Raw genomic sequence first — 21,154 nt, 5'->3', positions numbered from 1 at the left:
AATGAACTGAAGCAAAAAAATCACAATAAATATTGGAAAATATTTTGAACTCTGTAGTAACACTGATACAATGCATCAAGCCTTGTGAGTTGCTGCCTCAATAGTGCTTAAGGACAAAATTAAGCTTAAGTTTTACAATTTTAAATAAATGTATTAGAAAAGATGAAAATAATACAAGATGTCATTTGAAGGATGTAGTAAAACAATAGAGGGTTAGAAGGAAAAATTTAATTAAGGAAAAGCAAACAAATGGAGCAATAATAAAATGAAATAAAAAGCAAATGTACAATAGAAGAAAAGAGTAAAAAATTTTATTCTTTATAATGAATTTATAAGATTGAAAAAACTCCAACCAGATGATCAAGAGAGAAAATGAAATATAGTAATATCAGAAAAATGGGGCATGGCTGTGTCTCTTCCAGATTAAAAAAAATATAAAAAAATAGTTATGTTATGAATAATTTATGCCAGGAAACAACATGATGTTTAAAATAGACATTTATTTGGAAAAAAATTAACCAAAATTGACATTAGCAGAAATTAAAAATCATAATAATACCATCTCAATTAAAGAAACCTATAATTGCAAACTATTTCACACAAAAATATGCTAAGCCCAGGTAGGTTGAGTAATAAATTCTTCCAGATATACTGAAAACAGATATACCATCTCACAAAACCTTTTCCTGAAAATATAGGAGGAAATAACAATTTCCAACATGTTCTTTTTTTGTTTTTTTGGTACCAGGAATCAAACTCATGACCTCAGGCTTGCCAGGCAAGCGCATGCCACTAAGCTACATCCCCAGTCTTTTCCAACATGTTTGATGAGACCTTAATACAAAAGGTAACCTTAATACAAAATCAAGAAGAAGAAAAGTAAGGGGGAGAGAGGCAATGGTTATACTGAATAAAGATACAAAGATTCTACGGGAAATATGAGCAAACAATAGCAGCATATTAAAGGGTCATCACATCAGGATCATGTGGGGTTTAACATAGGAATAAAAGTTTGTTTAATATTCAAAACTCAATATATTTACCTTTTTTTTTGAGACAAGTTCTTACTGTATAGTTCAGGCGGCCTTAAACTCATTATGTAGCCCAGGCTAGTCTCAAACTCCGAGTGATCCTCCTGCCTCAGCCTCTGGAGTGCTGAGATTACAGGCATACACCACTACACCTGGCTGAGTGTGTGTAATTTATAATAGAAAAGGAGAGAAACCTAGGTGGTCATCTCAGTAACTTCGGAAAAGCATTTGATAGTATTCAGTATCTGTTCATAACAAAAAGTCTCAGAAAACCAGAAAAGGTTGGCACAGATGAAAGCTCACAGCCAACATCATAGTTGATGGCAAAATTTTGAATTCATTCTCCCTAAATTCAAAGAATAGCTAACTACTGTTTCTACTCAACATTTCTCTAGAAGTCCTGTCCCGTTCAATAAGACAAGGTAAAGAGAAAAGGAATAAAATCTTTACTCACAGAAAATATGATTTATGTACATTAAAAATTTAGAAGAAGCTAGAAACAGAATAAGTGAATTCAGCAAGAGTATATAAAAATCTATTAACCTGGGAGAACCTTTTCCATTTCTACTTTCAACTCTCCCATTTCAGCTATGGATTAGGATTTTCTTTTGTAAACATGCTTTTCTTCATCCAATTTGATAGTTTCTAACTTTGAAGCTGTTCTCTAGATATACTTGGGTGTGTTTCTAATACTTCCAATTTGTGTTTTCCAATTACTCATTCTTTTGTTTCCTGCCTTGTTTGTTCGATTGAATTCATTCATTCCCTTGTTTATGCATTTTATTCATTTAAAAGTTGTATATTGAAGTTATTCTCTTTCAGTGGCAATGCTTAGAGTTTTAATGCACAAATACAATTTGTACAAGTTTAAAGTTAATATTTCCAAAAAAATAAAAAAGTAAAGTTAATATTTCCATCTTCCTTCAGAACAATGCACGGGCCTTAAAATGCCTTCACTCTTGTTGCTTCCTCCTACTTTATGTTCTATTTTTTGTCTCCTGCTTTAGTTTTCCTTTTTTTTTAGAGCCCCTCCAAATTAACTACTAACAGCTTCTGTGCACAGCATCTTCTCATGCCTCTCACCTCCTAAAGGCTCAGCTGGTTTCTCCCTGAAATACCACCTTTGGTAAGCTTTTCTTCAGGCTCTGTAGTTAGTAGTCCCGATTGCCACATATTTGCAGATGTATACATTAGTCTTACAGCGTACAGAATTCTAGATGATGCTTGATTTCCCTTCATACTTTGACAATATTATTGTCTCGAACTATTATCTTTTCATTCTGTTAAAGACTGGCTACCGCAGGAGTAATATGTCTTTTATTTCTGTCTACCTTTAGGCTTTTTTCCTTGTTTCTGACTCCTTGCAGTTTCACTCTGCTGTGGGCTGGCATATTGGTTTCTTATCTGTCTTGCTAAGGGCTAATTGACTTTCCTAAGTCCTAAATCTATATCTTCATCAATTCTGGAAGATTCCAAATTTGGATAAATTATTCAACTTGTCATGTGATTCCACTCAAAAGCCTGCAGCGTCTCCCTCATTCAGTCTCACTACTAACCCTGTCATGATCTGGCCCCTGCACATGTCTGGGGTTAAATTGCCCATTTCGTACCTGCCTGCAAGGAGTGCTTTGCCACTCAAACTGGCGATGCCATTTCTTGTTCATAATTCTGCTCAATTACCAATTTTCTGAAGCCTTTCCAAAAATCCCTTCTCCTTAACTATTGTGTATCCATTCTTTGCAGCTCATACATCTACCAATAGATTGCATTTACCTATTTATATGTAAATCTTCCCCTGCTGGATTCAGGTTTCTAGTGGGGAGCTCAGTCTATCTTTGCATGTACAGAGACAAATACTTAATATGGGCTGTATGAATGTTTGTAGATTGAATGAATGTATTGATGAATGAACGATTTCAGTAATGAAAACAAATACTATCTACTTCATAGGGATCTTATTTTTTTCAGTTTCAACAAAGAATTTTATTTACTGATCCTCAAAAAGCAAAAGCCAGAATATAGCAACCTCCTGCAAGAACAATGCTGTAACACATCCCCAGGCGTCCCCTCCTCGTCCCAGGAGGCGCGCTCTCTGGCACACACTTGGTCAAGGCGGGCTGACACGTGGCTGCACTTGGTGAAAGGCATCTGGCCCCTGTGGTCATTCTGTCAGGCGCTCTCCCTTTTCTGCAGGTTTCCCCCTTTCATAGAAATTTATTACACCACAAAAATGTTATAGTAACATATAACCTCCCTGAACTTTAGTTATCTACTAGAAAGATACAGATTGGAAAAGTTCTCTCCTCAGTGTGATCAAAACACTGAACGTTAAAGAATATCCGAGTTACTCTGAGTTTCTGCTCTACATACTTAAGATATTTATAGAGGAAGGTGAGTTTCAAGTTCCATTGCGCTCTCCAAAATGGGTACAAAAGAAAGGATTTGATTAAAACATCTACAAAAATTGATAGTCATTCTGTGACGGAGCAAGGAAAGCTTCCTCAACCACTAAAAAATACTACCTTGTTGATCACAAGCACTGCAGAGATCCAATAAGATTTTAGTTGCAGATAGAGTGAATTTCAAGGAGAAATAGAGACCTTGGCTGTTACCGCACCAGGATCTTCTTATGGAACTGTTCCCGGAAAACAGATCGGCAGCTACAGCCTCAGCTTCTCAGAGAGCTCTAAGAATGCAGCAGAGGGATGTCTTCCCAGATGGGAATTCTTTGGTGAAGACTTGTTAGGGAAAGGTTTTTTGGTTTCCTCCTCAGGGGTGGTTGGAAGGACGGTCACACTGTCCATCCTTCTAGTCAGCGGGGGTGGCAACCCTTTCCTCTGCTGTGAGCTGGAGAGAGATAACTACTCTGAGAAGCTCATCGAAGTTTCTGCCAGTGGTAGCTGGGTAGAGGATAGACAGCCTCAGTTTCTTGTTAGTACCAAAAACAAATACCAAGCAAGCTGTCACAGCCATGCCCTTTTTGTCCTTCTCCACCGGGTCCATCGTACCCAAGAGCAAAGGAAGGCCCCGATTCTCATCATCAGTGTAATAAAGGTAACTCTCCTGTGGGCTCATCACCACTGTCCACACTGATATCTTTGCTGCAGGAAGAATGGGCCTTGCTCCTGTCTATGGAAAGGGCAGTCAACCTAGCATTCCTCTTGGCAAACTCTGGTGCCAATTTCACTGCTCTGCCAAGCTCATTGGTGCACTGGAGGATTAAGTCTATGGGTGGGAGAAGAGAATGCCCCGCGGGTCTCCCAAAAAGTCATGGGAATGGACGTGGCTGATGTGGCACTGGCCTCAAAGTTGGGAGCCTCTTCTCAGAGGATTCCTCTAGGCTGGCAGCTGCAGGGATACACAACAGAAAGGCATAGCAGGCTCGAGCCCAGAGACTTCGGGCCAGGGTTCATAGGGATCTCATATAACAGCTGTGCTGTTCCACGTGTGCACCACGTGGAAAAGCGCTTTGCAGACTACAAGTGCAACTCCGTTGCTTCAATCTCCACCATTCATGTCTGATATTTGTGTAGTGGATCAGGTTCCAAATGGTTGTCTCTTTAAATTTCCTTTCCATATGGCATAAAGCAGAGTTCTTGGTGTTCTTTGATCATAATGCAGTATATTTTTAGTTCTGTGCCTTTAATTCTGATTGCTACACTCTTAGAGCAACTAAAAGCACCAAGGCATTTGGTGAGAAGCTTGATATAGTTTGACAGTTATTCCATTCTGTCGCGAAAACTCAGTGCATCTCTGAATGCTCTTCTCATCTGTGTCTTCCTGGTGCTCTCCTGCTTTCTGTGGGTGCCTGCCCAAATCTGCATTCCAAGATAGGCAGTAGGGATCCTACCTGTCACACAGTGCATTGCTACTGAACCCGATTCTCTATCCCCTCTCACCTGGCTCAATTTTCTACTACACTTGTCTACAAATAAAATATTTCGTATTCACCACTTCTCACCCAAACACTAGTATATAAAGTTAAGAACTCCATCTTGTATCTGGGACAGGGTCTATCATGCAATAGGTGCTCAATAAATTTTTTAAAATAAATGCATCAGAGCAAGTGCTATGGACTCTTACCAGTAAAATCCTGCTGCTATAGGAGATAGATCAATATAGCCACTCCGGGCACGCTAGCTTACACATCCTGATCTGGGATGAGATTGCCAAACTTGACTAGTTTGCTTTTTCTTAAAACAGACTTCTATGACATGATTTCATCCTGAAAACTAAAAAAAATCACTTCCTCTCCTGGCAGGCACCTGAACCGAGGCTGAGCTGGCTGTCTACAGAGCCCTTCTGTTCCTACTGGTTTAAAGATAGTGGCAATTTCTGCCTGCGTTTAGCAAGCTTTCTGTTTTCTTTCAGTACTTAAGGAAAATTTACATATTTTTTCTACCCATTTCATCATTCTGATCTTGGCAAGAGCTTTCCATTAATACTGTGTGCTCACTTATACAAAGAAAGCACCCATTTGCAATGCTTATGGGAAATAAATTCTTATTATTTCATAGGAGCAAGCATCCCAAGCTGTAACTCATTTCCGTATTATGACAAGATTGTCCAGAGATAGTACAAGACTTACTGAAGACCATGTAACTAATTTCTGCAATACAGGTTGGTCCAATATATGTGTCCTGTGGTTCCTTTTCAAGTGTCTTCATATTATGCTGTCTTTTCCTTTAATAAGTTCATTTATGTTTCTCTTCCTATGTCTAAAGACCCTCGATCTTTATTGCACTGGTGAGAATCTTACTTCTCCAGCTTTCAATTACCAGACTCCGCTATTATGTTTCGTGGGCCACCAAGCTTCTTTCTCCAGACTCAGAGTGATGGAAAATAATGTGGTCTTTCAGCTAAGCTGACCTTCCAGGGTCATTCTGTAGTCAGTGAAAATGCATGGCCCAAGAACTTGACTTCACCTGTCCCCCTGGCCCCAGGGGAGAGCTTGGCCCTCTGCCTCTGTTCCTCAGTAACCGTGTGTTACTCTCAGCTTGCTACCAAGATTAGTAGTGCACACTATACAGACTACAGATTAGCTATGTACTGTCCTCCCCAAAGCATGGCAAATGCTTTGGGCTGGCGTATTGCTCTGGTGCCCCTTCTGCACCTGAGGGTACCTTTTGGCTCTTTCTGGACTTTGGACTAGAGATCGAGGCTATCATTGGACTGGCAGTGCCTCCTAGTGGCCCAGTCTCCAGAGACTTGCAACTGAAAAGTGACTGGAACGGCAACAGCCCACCTGGCAGCCCCTGCCCTGCCCTCTCCTTCCTTCTGAGTTGTGTCTTGCAGTGAGAATTTGGTGCTTATTAGCTCATTATCATGAATCAGTCTTTTCAGTGATTTTCTGACTAAAGTTCGAACAATGACTATGGCAGTGAAAGAATAAAGATGGGGAGCAGGAGATACAAATAGGAAAAGTCACGAATGTCTCTGGAGAAGACTGTTTTGCAAAGTGCTTTGTAATTATGTGGTCACTGTCAGCTGTCCAGAAGTGCCACAGTCATCCTCCTGCACTCACACTGATGCGGCCACCTCAGGAAAAATTTCAGAATACAGAGATACGCAGAGAGGCCCAACTGGTTTACCTGGAAGCTTGTATTCTAAAAATAATACGCATGATTCCGAAGAGCATAGTTTCAAGTCTGTGTGCTCTATAAAAGTAGGAAAGCTGTATTGTGTCTGCGGGCATAGCTTTGAGACTGCCATCGTCAGGGCCTTGCTGGTACAGGATATTGAGTGTAGATTTGGGTCTGAGAAGCAAGACCTCTGAAAACTAGGGAGGAATCCCAAAAGCTTCACCTTTCCACAAGGGAGAAAGAAATCCTCAATAGCAATGGGTGAAACCACACCACAGCAAAATCAAGCAGGGACTTCTGGTGCCCAGGGACTCTTCCTTCGATGTGTTGCATGCTGAGCCTTGCCGCCTCAGGGACCCTCTTCTAGAAAACGCCCACAGTCCAGCTCTTTGTGTTTGCTCCATCTGCCTTTTCCTCATCAGAGCACACCTCCCTCCTGGCCAGTCTCACAGGGTTTTGCTGCCTGTTCTGGCAAAGGGTTTTGTGCTAAGATTTGGATGCTTAGGTGCCCATGGGGTGTTCTGTCCATCCCTTTGATATTTGTACTTTAATGGGGAACTCTTGAAGTCCTTGACTCTATCTTGAAAACGAATCTTATCTCTCAAATTATGCACACACCCACTTTGATCACCCAGCCCGCAGTCTCAGAGATGACACTGTTGCCACAGAATGTCCTCTTGCATCCCGGAGTTCTGCTTCAGTGTCCCTATAGCTGCCCATCCTTGACTGTCACTGCAATGACCAGAGACCCCGCCAGCGGCTTTGATCTGAGCCTGCAGGTACCATATTCTGATGCTTAATTTCGTCAACCCTCAAACATGGGGAGGAGCTCGGGATGGAGAAATACACAGCCCTCAAGGACTGAGCAGGAGAATTTCTCTCCAGTGACTGTTGCTTGCCAACAAAGGTTTTGGGTGACCGGAATATTCCAAAAGAGGGACAGGATCCAGCACTTCTCTGGAAGATTTCAAATTAATTAAAATTCATCGTGGCCAGTGATTTTAGAATTAGGGACCTGAAAGGTGACAAATGGGGACAGTTGGGGGACACAATGCTGCCATGGTGACATTTGCACTGCTGCCGACCACGTCTCGTCCAACAGGTTTCTTAGATTTCTAAGAAATTTCTAGAATATGCATCAGGCCAGCCTGGAACAGCCCTGGTCCCCGTAACTAGCACCCCACCTCGAGCCCTCGCCCACACCCCACACCCAGTGGTGTGCGCCTTCTTCGCCCCAGCACGGCCCGCAGGGGCGCCCGCGTCCCCGCGTCCCGCACCCGGGCTGCGGGCTCCAGAGTGCGCCGCGCTGATTCGCTGCCCCCGCGCGCACCCGCCCGCGCGCTCCCGCCCCGCGCGCGCCCGGCCCCATCTGTCCGCAGCCGCGCGGCCACCACCAGCCTCGGTGCAGCCTGGGCGCCGCCTGCACCAGCCCAGCGCCCCGGAGGACAGCGGCAGAGCCCACAGCCCGCGCGATGCAGGCCACTGCCGATTCCACCAAGATGGACTGTGTGTGGAGCAACTGGAAAAGTCAGGGTATTCTCTTTATTTCAGTCGTGCATGCCCGAGGGACTGGACTCGTCCAGTGTGCATCGTTTCACCTGTGGGACCTGTGCATGCTTTGTACCCAGGGCTTTCTGTCGGGGGAGTAAACGTGCTGTTTCAAAAACCAAAGTGGATGCTGTTCGAGTATTTCCTTTTTGTTTCCCTTTTTTGGGGGGGCGGGGGGGTCGACCTCCCTCCTCCATCACCCCTTTGTTTTCTTGTTGCAAAGCTGACATTTTTAAATAATGCATCCTTGGCCTCCTCTGGGAGCTCCTGTGGTGTTGTCTTTAAGCACTTGTTTAATCTTTGCTCATCCCCAGAGTTAAAGTGCTTTCTTATTGTTCCATGGTTCCCTGTACATTCATTTCTGCCCAAAGGTTGAAATCTCCCCCAGAACCATTAACCGAGATGGCTTACAGAGCATCTTTTAAGAGGGACACGCCCATTTTAGGGTTGTTATTTGTGGCCGCACAAAGGAGACTGGAAATGTAGACTTCGCCCTCCAATTCTGGGAAATATGGTGGCGTAGCCACTATTAGGATGGTTCACTTTGAAATATTGCGGTGTTTTTGTCCATCATGGGAGTAACCTGTAACTGTTATTTATTGATAATGGGTTTCTTGGATTGAGTGGAGGGAAGCACACCGCGGTGGTGGCTGCCCTCGGGTCTGCGGAGAGGTTCTGAAGGACCGTGTTACTCGGGGTGTGGCCACCCTGCAGCCTGCCTGGCTCGCCTTGCAGCCATTTTTATTCAGCCTCAGTTCACACTTCCATCTCTCCTTTGTTACGTTAAAATTCCCGTCCTCACCTTGCTCAGTGAGAGATGGCCAGGAGAGAGAGAATTTGCAAGGATGAATTATGTGCAGTGAACTCAGGTGTTTGGGAGATGAAGTATCTTTTGATATTTAACAAATACAGCTCCAAAGAAGGCGCGTTGGATGTCACTGCAGGGTTTTGCAGCATCCCCTTGGGGAACAAGAATACTCTGGAGAGCAGCTGATTTTCTTAACCTGGCATCTTTCCCATGTATTTTATATCACAGAAGAAATAGGATTCCTTTTCATCTTGAGTGCCTCTGTGGGATATTTTTCCTTCCATACATTTTTAAAAGAAGAAGTAAATGTAAATATCAGAATTGAAGGAATGCTTGCTTTGCCTCTTGTTTGTTGGATAGGGTGGTAATGACATAAAAATTGTGTGGGTCTATTGGAAGTACAATTGTTAAAAGTAAATGGATGGACCATAGCTCTTAAAGTCAATAAATAAGAAATGTTCAGTGATGGAGGGGCATAATTTTAGAAATGACAACTACATGTACTAGCACATGTTTAATGTAGAAGGCAGCTGAGAAAATTCTTGGTAGTATTTCATTCTTGTTACATATCTGGATCCATCAGTTTACTTAATTATACACCAGACAACTGTGGCTTCATAGAATGTCAACTTTAGGTGGACAGAAAAACTGGTCACTGGACTATGATTATGAGTTTTTTCCATTCCTAACAAAAGTAGATGCCAAAAGATGGCGGGTTTTCGGTTTTATTTGTATAAGATATAGAACATTTTTTCATCACAATCTTATGTGTTTTGCCTCCGTTAATTTTCACTCTGGGATTTTAAAAAATGCATGGGCATTTATAATGAAAGTTAACACAAATGCCATAATTTGTCCATTAAAGGCAATTATGTTCCTTTTCAGTAAACACCTACTTGAGATTAATTCAAGATCCCTGAACTCAGTGACCTTTGGTTGTCTTTGGTGCCATTGATTACCTTTTGTCATTCAGAACAAAGCCATTATCTTGAACACTGGCAGTGAGGTGGGTGGGTTTATTGACACAAGAAAGAAGCACAATTTTCCTCTTTTTTTCCCTACCCTGTGAGAACTTCACATGTAAATTAAACCCACGGTAAGATTTTTTTTATTATTATTGTTCAGCATTTTCAGTGTCTCTTCTTCACTTCCAGTCCCTCATCGTCAAAAGTAGTTGTTCTTAACCCTGGCTGCACATTAGAATTATCTGGGAGGCTTTAAAAATTGCCAGGATGCCTGGCCCCCACCCTAGAGGCCCTCATTCAGTTGAACTGAGTATTGTTATTGTTCTGACAGCTCTTCAGGTAAGGTGAATATGTAACCAGGGTTGAAGCCACTAGTGTGCAGAATTCTTAGTGTGCCCAGTCCCTAGGTCAGCAGAGGCCCAGGATACAAATAACAACTTGGATGATCCAGGGGCAGCTGGGGGCGAAGTTAAAAGAAGTCAGTACAAGGTTTTTGATAATGTTCTCTGGAAGTACTGGGAGGTAATAATTTTTCTTGGAGAGGAAATAATGTGGAAGAAATTGCAGCAGTTTGACTAATTCATGAAGATTCCACTAACATGAATTGTAGTATGTCGTGAAAATTGTAGTGTACGTGCAAAAGGAACGAATTATACTCCTACCACCAAATACCAGTTAATAAATCAAAGTGTGAGCCGGGCGTGGCGGCACACGCCTGTAATCCCAGCACTCGGGAGGCTGAGGCAGGAGGATCGTGCCAAGTTCGAGACCAACCTGGGTTACAAAGTGAGCTCAAGGGCAGCCTGAACTGCATAGCGAGACCCTGTCTCAAAAAGACAAAAAATCAGTCAATCAATCAATCAGTCAATAAATCAAAGTGTGTTCTACTCAGTGAGAACAGAATGAGATAAATACCTGTGCTGTATGGATAATCATCCGAAAGATCGCAACAATGCTACTATTTATGGGGCACTTTCCCTGCATGCTTTACTTGCATTACTGCCCTCACTCTGAAATCCTGTGACTGGGAAGCTTTATTATCTTCATTTCCCGGGTGTCACCTGAGGCTTTTGTCGGGGCACACAGCTAGGACGCCAGAGGCCCTCGCTGCTCACTGTTTGGCCATCTGCCTCTGAGCTCGTGGGTGGCTTTTGCCTCGGTGACTTTTCCAAAGATGAAATATCGTTGTAATGGTGGTTGTGAGGCTTAACAACACTCCTGTTTACAAGTTTGCGTTTTGCCAAACATCTCCTTTGAGATTTCCACTTTACTCTTGGACACCATGAGGCTCAGAGAAGTGAAGTGACTTGCCCAGCATCTTGCGGCAAGTGTCAAACTCAGTAGTGAAAAATGGCTTTCGGCTAAAATCCAGCACTTGCTCCACCCCTACACTCGCCAGACCCCTTCCAATGCTGAGTTACTGAAGGTGCGTTCTCATTTACGGATTCTCATATATTGTCAACTAGATTCTGTCTTTAGACAAAGCCAAATGTGGCTTTGAGACACTGATCTTGTCCACTCAATTCCATTATTGTTACCATCACTACCCTAAATTCTTACAAAGAGGAGCTGCGTGTCATTTGCTGTTCTAAGCTCTTGTGGCATTCTCCTGTATAGGGAGGACATCAGGGTGTTAAGGCTGCGGGGATCGGGAGCTCACTTCAGGACACAGTGGGGTCCTGAACGCGGGTTTAGTCTGATCATAAATCACTTTTAACTATTCTACCACACTTCTGAAATCCAAATGGTACTGTGCCAAAATTTAATTGGGACCATACATCTGCATGATTTATTTTGGGCTCTAAAGACCGTCTTTTAAAGTTTCGCTGTTTTCAGCGAGCTGACCTGGCAGGATGGTTAGCACAGGGAGGTGGTGCACGCTGTATGTGAGGGGGCAGAGGTCAGCTTTGGCTCCTTCTTGGCAGAGTGTGACGTCATTCTGTAGTCACTGCTGCCCTGGGGTGTAAATTACTGATGGAGGATGAAACATTTTACAGGGAATATAATGTAAAAGCACCTTTTTTAAAAATAATACAGTTTTGGGGCTGGGGATTTAGCTCAGTGGCACAGTGCCTGCCTGGCAAGCACAAGGTCGTGAGTTCGATTCCTGGTACTGGGAAAAAAAAAAATACAGTTTTGAAAATCTCACACTGGCCTGTGATGCTTTATGGAAACATTCTTCAGGGTAGACTGAGTTTGGAACGTATACTGAGTACTCCAGCACCCTGAAATGCAAACAGAGGACACAACTATTTTAGCAACAATAATCAGAAGAAATGCTTGTCTTTTAAAAGTGGCATTTGGTAAAGACGGTTGTACACATATACATAAAAGCAGACCAATACTACCTTTCACCCAAAGCAGCATTTTAATTAGACCTATTAGAATATGCCAAATATCATAAATATTACATTTGCAAACTGCCTGTACAGATTCTGGTGAGATCCAACAGAAAAACTGGTTTAGATGGGGAGCTGAAGTTTTTTTTTTTTTTAGTGAAAGAAAACTCATTATGCAGATAATGTAGGTATATTATCTATGTAGTCACTCCATTGAAGAACAAAAGCTCCCTTTTTCACAATGTGTCATCATTTTCAACGGAAACTTTATAAGGAAATCTTTCAAAGTTAGGCATGAGAATAGCTTTATTATTTTCAAAAACTGATGCAGACATATTATGAAAATTCACTTGTACAAAGAGAAGTTCAAATAAAAGCCATAAATCACCCCAAGTCCTATTATCCAGAATTAACTGTTAATAATTGTTGAATATCCTTTCCTGCCTGACTTTTCAGAAACAGATCCTCCAGGAGCGAGAAAGATTGACTACATCGATTATCTAAATTCACATTTTCAAATCTGCTATTTTGCCCAGAGTTCTATGAATTAGTGCTTATTTCATTAAAAACAATCCTGATAGTCTGTGACTAAACCATTATGAGTAATAGAGACTGTGAATGAAAGCATCGTAGTCAGCAGGCCCTTCTTCATTTTAGGAAAACCTCTCTTTTTCTCCCTCTCCCCGCTCCACTTTCAGTTTTCTCCCTCCCTCCCTCTTCTATCTGAAATAATACTCTGAACTCAATATTTTCAGATTAGTTAATATATTCTGAAAGCAATTAGGAAGTAATTGATATGTTTTAAATTAGCTTATAGTAGAAATAAGTTCTAAAATCTACTGAACTCAGCAAAACACAATGAGTTGAGCCTCTGTTGGATAGTTTTTAGAATATTACCTTTCTTTTTGAAAGTAATTAAACATGTGTCAGTACCAAATTCCCCATCCTCCTCAACCCTGTCTGTAAGTACCACTATTAGTAGCACTACTATTATTTCTGTTTTCCACTTTCCATTTCTTATGAACACACACACAGCGATGCAAAGAAATGTTGCCACTTTACAGTTAAGCTCTCAATTTGAAAGCTAAGAATTTGACATTAATGATTCCTTAGAAACCAGATTTTATGTAGCTAAGAGCTTAAAATGCTAAAAACTTTGTTATTTATAATTGTATTTTAAACTTATGCCATATACTTAAAATAAGAAAGTTGTTAAAGCGATTTAGGACTTGGAAGAATACAATTCTATCTTTCCAAATGTGTTTCAGCCTTAACTTAAATCTGAGGTTTCATGAAATAAAATCTTTGAGTTTTTCCTTATTTCCTATATCACCAAGAGGGAGAGAAGCAGATAATTCCAGCATTACTCAAAAGTTCTTTGCCAAAACTAGTATTAATTTTGAACAAATTAAAATTACAAATGTAAGGGGTTTAGAATTTTTTGTAGTTCCACCCATTTCACAATGGGCAGGTTTCAAATCTGATCATGTTTTACCGCCTTCCTTCAAGAGACTTTGCCCTCAGCTGCAGACTGGCAAACCTCCAAACCCGTGCAGACTGATGTCAGAAAGAGCACATCAGAAGCTTTCATTAATGGGATAGCGGTATCATGAGAGAGCATTCCATCCTTTAGATTTTTTAGTTCAAGAATGTTTTTTCATTATAACCTTGATCAAAATGTTGAAACACACCATTTAAAAACAAACAAAAAAAAAAAGAGTCAAGGGGCCAAGGATATAGCTCAGTGGCACAGTGCCTGCCTGGCAAGCACAAGGTCCTGAGTTCAATCCCCGGTACCAGAAAAAAAATTGCCAAAAGAAGACAGCCAGTGATTTTCTACCTGCATGGTTCTTTTCCTGTTCCACTAGAATGATGGATTTTTAAGATGTATCCTTAAGCTTTTATGGCTAATTATGGTCGATGACCATTAGGCCAAAGTTGTAGATTTTGAGCTGGCCAGAAAACTTGCAGAAAGGAAAAGTACATGAAGGAATTTATTATTTAGGACCTCAGAAATCTTTCTTCTTGCCTCAACTACCATAATTGCAAAGGCTGTTCACCACCACCTCCCGACACACACACCATGTTGGCGTTTCTTCCTTTGATCCCAGTTTGCCTTGGGCAGACCCCTGCTAATGAGCCCCCCCCCACCGCCCCCGGCTTTGCTACAGGTCTAGAAGAAGGAGAATCTGGCCAACTGTCCTAAGTACAAGTGCTCTGCTATTTTTCGCCTCTTGGTCAGGCCCTCCCAGTGCAGAGACCCTAGGCCAATGACGACTCTGAGCTTATGTTGACCTCACAGCAGGGAGAGAATGGAAATGTACAATTCTAATAAATAAAGCTAGGAAACAAGGATATTTACTTCTAACTCAGGAAAATGGTATAGCCAGCATAAGCAATATCAAGCTGTGTTTGCCTTTCATACAACCTGACAAGTAGTCAATCGGGAATGATGCGTGGGCTTTGGTCTCTCATGGAAGGAAAGTACTGTACTTGAGATTGCTGTTGACTGTAGCTTTGATAAATACACTATTTTCCTTGCTTGTACCAAAGCTCCTTTACAGTAGTGGATTAAATGTTGTGCTCTTTTACTGTCTGTAGGAAACACCCAGATTCACATCTTCCCACAGAGTTACAGAAACATTCAGAAATAGTGTTGGCATTTTTCTCTTGCCAGTCGCACTGGCTATGTTTAGGAGGTACAAGAGAAAGAGTCAGTGCAAATGTTTTATCACCAAAGATCCCTGCCAATAGCTTCCTTTCTAGGGTTAGGGGTCCTGGATTAAAAGTTTCAATCTTTGGGGGAGATTCTGTTTTAATAAATGAAGTTCACGCATCAGTTGACTAGAAGATACCAGGATGTCTGTATAGGTTTAAAGTATTTATCACATTTACTTCCATTTTGTTTCTCCCATTCCACATAAGATGAGATTAAAGTAGAGAAAGTTATTCTATGTCTTGGTAACATTTGGTGATAGTATTGTTTTTTGCATCATGAAAACCGGTCAGAGACACTGACCTTTTTTCACTGCTCTGGGCACTGGGTTAGAGAGAACAGAGGGTGTGAAGCCTCCAAATCCAGTTAGTTATTGAACTGGAAGTTGGAAGCTTCTGAAAAGCCAAGTAAAATCAACAGCGTATCCTTTGCAGGATTCTTTTCTTGAAACGCTGGTACGTTTAAGTGTAGGATTCTCTTACATTTTCTCTCTAGGCCTTTTAAAAAGTAGCGTTAACTTCTCATATAGCAAGTGGTGCATAAAAATGCTGCCTGAAATCTTTTCTGGAACCAGATGGAATGTACATTAAAGAAAATGGTTTAGTAATGCAGATAATTCTGCACAGTTTATTAGCTTTGTATATCGTCTGCTAAAACACCTTTTGTATTCTAAATAAAATATGAATAGCTGCACCTCTGTCTTTTCAGTTTATACATTTTTAATAAGTTTTATGAATGCTGCAGCCACTATTGGGTCATGTAGCTGAATATATCTAAAATAGTTTCTCAAATCAAAAAATTTGGACTGCGGTAAAGGCCTTTCTTTCTGGAAATTTAGCACAGGATTGAGTTTCCATGTAGCTGTTATTTCTAATCTTGGATCACTTCTGTCGTTTTACTTTTCTGTTAATTAGATGCTGAGATTGAGGGGAGCACTGATTTCAGCATTAGGAGTCTTCAAAGCAGTTGCTTTACCCTCACCTGCATTAGCGCTCTCAGACACTCCCAGGAAAGCTGAATCTGTGCCCTTACTTGAGATTTAAGGACTGAGATCACCATGTCCAATCCATTTAGTCAGTTGATAGGATCACTGATGTACCATTTCAAAGCAAATGTGTTGCCTCACAATTTTTAGCGAATGATTTAACTTTTGTATCAAATGATTCAGTAATGTGCTTGTCCTGGTGAGTATGCTGAGTGAATGTTGTGCTCAGGACCTACAGTTCTCACCTGGCTCTGCACCAGGAGGACATTAGAAGAAAAACAAAGCTATCTGTACTTCGTTGTACTCAAAGACGCCTTGGTGTAACTGGTTGCAGGTACAGAGTTAGTTGTATTTTCTTACTTGAATTCTAAGAAAATTTTATTCAGATGACTACTTTTCTGGGTAGGGTATAATCTTAGCCCACTTCCTGTTGCTAATTACACAATACCACAGGTGAGGTAAGTTTTAAAGGCATTTATTTTGGCTGATGGCCCTGGAGACCCAAGGTCAGGGGCCTGCATCTGGTGATGGCCTTGGTGGCAGAATTCAGAGGCAGTGCAAGGCACTGCACAGCAGAGATGAGAGTGTGTGCGCGCACACACACACACACACAAAGTGTGTGTGTCTCTCCGTCTCTTCTTATAAAGCCACCAGGATTCAATCACAGGGGCTCCATCCTGATGGGCATATCTAAAGCTAATCACCTCCCAGAGCCCTTCCCCCATTTAAGCTCTACAGTCAGATTGAACCCCCGCCCTCCGTTTACATAGGGGATTAAAATCTAACGTGAGGTTCAGCAGGGACCACCCATGTTCAAACCATAGGAGGTACTGTGAAGCTTCCTGCACAAATTGACATCATTCTAAGCAAAACTGAAATGTGAAAGATTGGCATTTACACTGCACATTTAGAAGACAGAAATTCTCTTCTCTTATCACAACTTCCTCACCTCCTATGCTTCACACTCCATCGTCTGCGCTCAGGGCCCTTTGCTTGTCCTCTGACACGCAGAGCCACTGCCATTCCCCAGCCCGCCTGTCCCCAGCTGCCTTGGCTGCCATCCCCGCGTGGCCCCAGGACCGCCCTTCCGTTGTGTCCCATAGGATGGTATGTGTCAGTTCACAGTCCTGCGTTACCCCGCTGTGTGCTGACCGGCACACACCCAGTATCTAACCCGTTGACTACACACATTTTTAAATCCTGCACTTGAACCAAACTCTCCTTGATTTTTGGTAGTCCTTTTACTCTTTCCATTTGGAATACTAACTGCACTTCTCTTTAGCAGCAGTGTCCAGTAGAGACATATAAACATTTACTTGTAGGCACACTAGAAATGAAAGAGGCAAAATTGATCTTGATAATACATTTTATTTAATCCAATATATCCAAAAGTATTAGTCTTTCAATATATAGTCAACATAAACAGCACTGATGAGATACATTACATTCCTTTTTGTATTATGTCCAAAACCAGTACATAGCTTCCCTCCTGCAAAGTACCTCCTTTGGGATCCGCCACATTTTAAGTGCTCAGCATCCATCTGGGGCTCCTCACTATTGCATAGCACGACACACCCTGCAACTCTTCCTTCTATCTTCAAACTTCCAAGCTCAGTGTCAGGAAAACCCCAAGACTCCTTTTCCAAGGGAAATTTGAGCTAATTTGCTTCAAGTCACTCTGTGGGACTGCCTTTCCACCGCAACACACATCGTGACCACAGCCTGCCTTCCCCATGTCTCTGCTATCTCTTCTTTCTTGTTTGAAAAGAAAGAGATGTAACCAATCCCATCCTTCCCTGCCTTCCCCGAGACTTCGCTTGACCAAATATCTTCTTTCTCAGTCCTCCCCCACCTCCCTTTCTCCTCAAGGTTTACTTGTTGCCATGACTCCCCAAGCTACTCTTTTTTATTACTCTGAACTTCCACCATATCCCCAACCCTTACAATAGGTTCCCACTCCCACTACTCCCAAGGCCACCCTCTGCAAAATTAGGAGTGACCGGCTGGTCTCCACCTTTAGTGGTCTCCAAGTGTTCCTCATTTCGTTGTCCTCATTTCTCTTGTTAGGACTACAACATTCTACACCCCTTTTTTGGGGAAGTTACTTTCCACTCTGCCCACTGTACCTTTACTACTATCATTGCCCTTTTTAACATGCTGGACTCTCTTTGTATAGCTCCACTTACTCCTTTCAGTCTCTAACTGTGGTTTTATCCTAAATTGTATCCCTGAGCCTCTTGAGTCTTTTCGGAGATTAGCTGCGTGCTCATACCTGCGATCATTATTTCTCCCCAGAATACACCCAAATGTACACAGTCCACCCTGTTCACCAAATTGCAGTCCTGTATTTCCAATTGCCGATTGTACATATTCTTCTGAGTATCATTGGATCTATAATATTAAAGACTATTTTAACTCAGGGCTACTGTGACACAGCCTTAAAAAAACAAAACAAAACAAAACAAAAAAACACGTTTACCTTCCAAGCTGCAAAAAACTTAGGGAGTGTTGTAATTGTCAGCCTTACCTCATCTGTGATGGCTATTTCATCGATGCCCCGTTATGTCAAAATGCCCTTTCCCTGTGGTCAAATCAGAATCTGGAGATTTAAAAACAAGTGTCATAGTCCCCCAAACCAGTTCACCTACAGATTTTCTATTTTTGACAGTGTTGCTAATCTTTCAGTCATCCAGCTTTAAAGTGTTGCTTTCACCCATAATTAGCTTTCTTCCTTTCTCCCACAGCTAGTCAGCATTCTTGTAAGGGTATTCAGCAAATACCCTTTACAGTATTTGCTGTTATCCATTAATCTCCTCAGCAAATTATTCCCCACATTGACCAACTATGGCTTTTTCCTTCATCCACTCTAGCTCTACCCTTTCTTCAAACTATTTTTACCACCTCCAACAATGCAGAACACAGTGTTTGACACTGAATCAGCATTAGCTTAAATGAATGTCCACTCACCCCAGCTAAATCTTACGTTCCTTCAGAAAAAACTTTATGATTGGTTGACTCCTGCATTACTAAATAATGGATGATCAATAACTATTGACAATCACTTTTTTTACTTAAGAAAAAACTAACTCCCATTAAATAGCTAGTTCTGAAAGCAGTTTTAAATACAATCATGTTACCCTAAATTAGTTTTGCATTAAGTTTTAGGATTTAAAGTGCAACATGAAAGAGGCAATTATTGTTTTGAAAAAACATCAGATTTAGGAGTTGATTCTGCTTCTGCTATTAACAATACAAGTTGGAATACAAGCCTCTTAACTTTTAGCTTCCATTGCTGGCTATATTAAGGTTTAAATTAAATAATATATGAAAGTGCTTTGAATGCTTCAGAATTGATATAAATAGAAAATCTTATTGCAAAGCACCTAGAATCCACAGCTTATTGTATTAAGGAAATTCTGTTGTTAACCTCCTCAGTAGAAATTCCTGCAATCTCATTGTATTAGTCAGCTTTTCTTTGCTGTGATCAAAATAAGTGACATAAACAGTTTAAAGGAAGAAAGGTTTATTTTAGCTCACAGTTTCAAAGGTTTCAGTCCATCGTTGACTGCTCCAAGGCAGAAACATCATGGCGGAAGCGTGCAGGAAAGGAAAGCTACTCCCTCATGGCATCTAGAAAGCAGAGACCAGGTAAAGTGGCCAACAAAAGGGGCAAAGGGCTAGATATAGTCTTCAAGGTCCTGCCCCTGTAACACATCCAGACACACCCAGAAGTGAGCTTTACTACCGAAATTGACACTCCAGATTAACAATCATTCTCAACAAGCTGGTTGGAAAACCTGATGCAGAATGGTTCTACAGTGTGACTTGGTCAACCTCTCTCCCGCAGATGATTCTTCTAGGAAGGCCTGGACTGAGTGCCTGCCTTTCTCAGGTTTTTCAATGTGTGACAGGTGGACATAAATAGTGAAGCTTCTTTCTAGAAGGAATGCCATTGCTGACAGGTGTAAGAAACCCAGGCAGTGAGGATCTGCTTGAAAATAGAAAATTCTGTTTCTTCTTTGTCTGACTACTACTTGAAGGGTTTCTTGTGTCCCTTTGTGTGTCACACATGGGGGGCCACCTTCCCTGGCACTAAGAGTGCTCCTTGTAGCAATCATGCTGCCTTGGAATGTATTTCTTTCTAAATATGCCTGCATCTGAGTCTGTGGTTGTCATGAAAGACATTCTAGTTTTGTGCATGTATTTCTTTGTTTTTATACTTCATTTATTTAATGAACTTTTCTCCACAAAGCCTGGCACGTAGTTCTTTCTCAGTGTGTACTGACTCGGTGAGCAAATGTGGAAGAAGGAATGCTTAAGTGGCACCTACATTTCCCCTATTCCTTTCTGAAGAAAGCAGAGTAAATTTGGAGGCTCCAGACCCCAAGACCAATAAAGGCCATTAGCCGTGCTGGTCCAGACAGGATCTACGATGACTCACATTCATTACTGCTGGATCTGCTCATCCTCAGGAGCTGTGCTTCTGTAGGTCCCTTCTCCACATCTGTCTTCTGCGATTGACCACCCACGGGTTGACTGCGGCTTGTGTCTTCCAAAAGATCCCTCTCCTTCACCATTTTTTCACCCACAAAAAAGCTGTCCCCTGAAATGTCACTGGGGGTGGTGGTGGTGGGTAGGGCAAGTGTGGGGAGTAGATTCTGTCTCCGGCTTCAGACTGCTGGGGATGCATTCAAGCAATTGTAAAGAGCACCTCATCTCTCAACTGATTCATATCCAGCCACCCTGAGGCAAGTTGGCTGTAAGGAGGGGCCAACGCTGTGCCCAGCAGTGTCCCATGTCACCTGTTCGGCTTGGATGGGCACTGGAATATGTGACTTTTCAACGCAGGTTGAGCACCCCTAACCCAAAATACAAAATATGAACCTTTTTGAGCACTGACTTAACATTAGTGAAAATTCCACACCATAACACTTTTCTTCATGCATAAAATTATTTTAAAATATTGTCTAAAATTACCCTTGGACTATGTATAAATGTTTATATGAAACATAAATGAATTTTATGTTTAGACTTGAGTCCCATTTCTGAAATATGTCATCCTGTATAACCTTCCAGAATCCAAGAGAAATCCAAATACTCCTTGTCCCAGGTATTTTGGCCAAGGGATATGCAACCAGTACTGTTCTTGCAGCTCGTCTGACACTCAGGGAGTGATCTTT

At 41.7% G+C, this 21,154-nt stretch overlaps 1 protein-coding gene and 1 pseudogene across 1 annotated transcript in view; one reads left to right on the top strand and one right to left on the bottom strand.

Moving 5' to 3' along the window:
• Rtn1 (reticulon 1) overlaps positions 1 to 21,154 on the top strand; it is a gene marked incomplete in the record, with an annotated part of 163,969 nt that overhangs the window by 130,133 nt on the left and 12,682 nt on the right.
• LOC102023455 lies at positions 3,708 to 20,551 on the bottom strand (annotated as a pseudogene).

Source organism: Chinchilla lanigera, unplaced genomic scaffold (assembly GCF_000276665.1).
Source record: "Chinchilla lanigera isolate Chin_1 unplaced genomic scaffold, ChiLan1.0 scaffold00065, whole genome shotgun sequence".
Classification (NCBI taxonomy): domain Eukaryota; kingdom Metazoa; phylum Chordata; class Mammalia; order Rodentia; family Chinchillidae; genus Chinchilla; species Chinchilla lanigera.
Note: the sequence above shows the minus strand (reverse complement) of the source record. Positions and strands in the feature narration are given on the sequence as shown.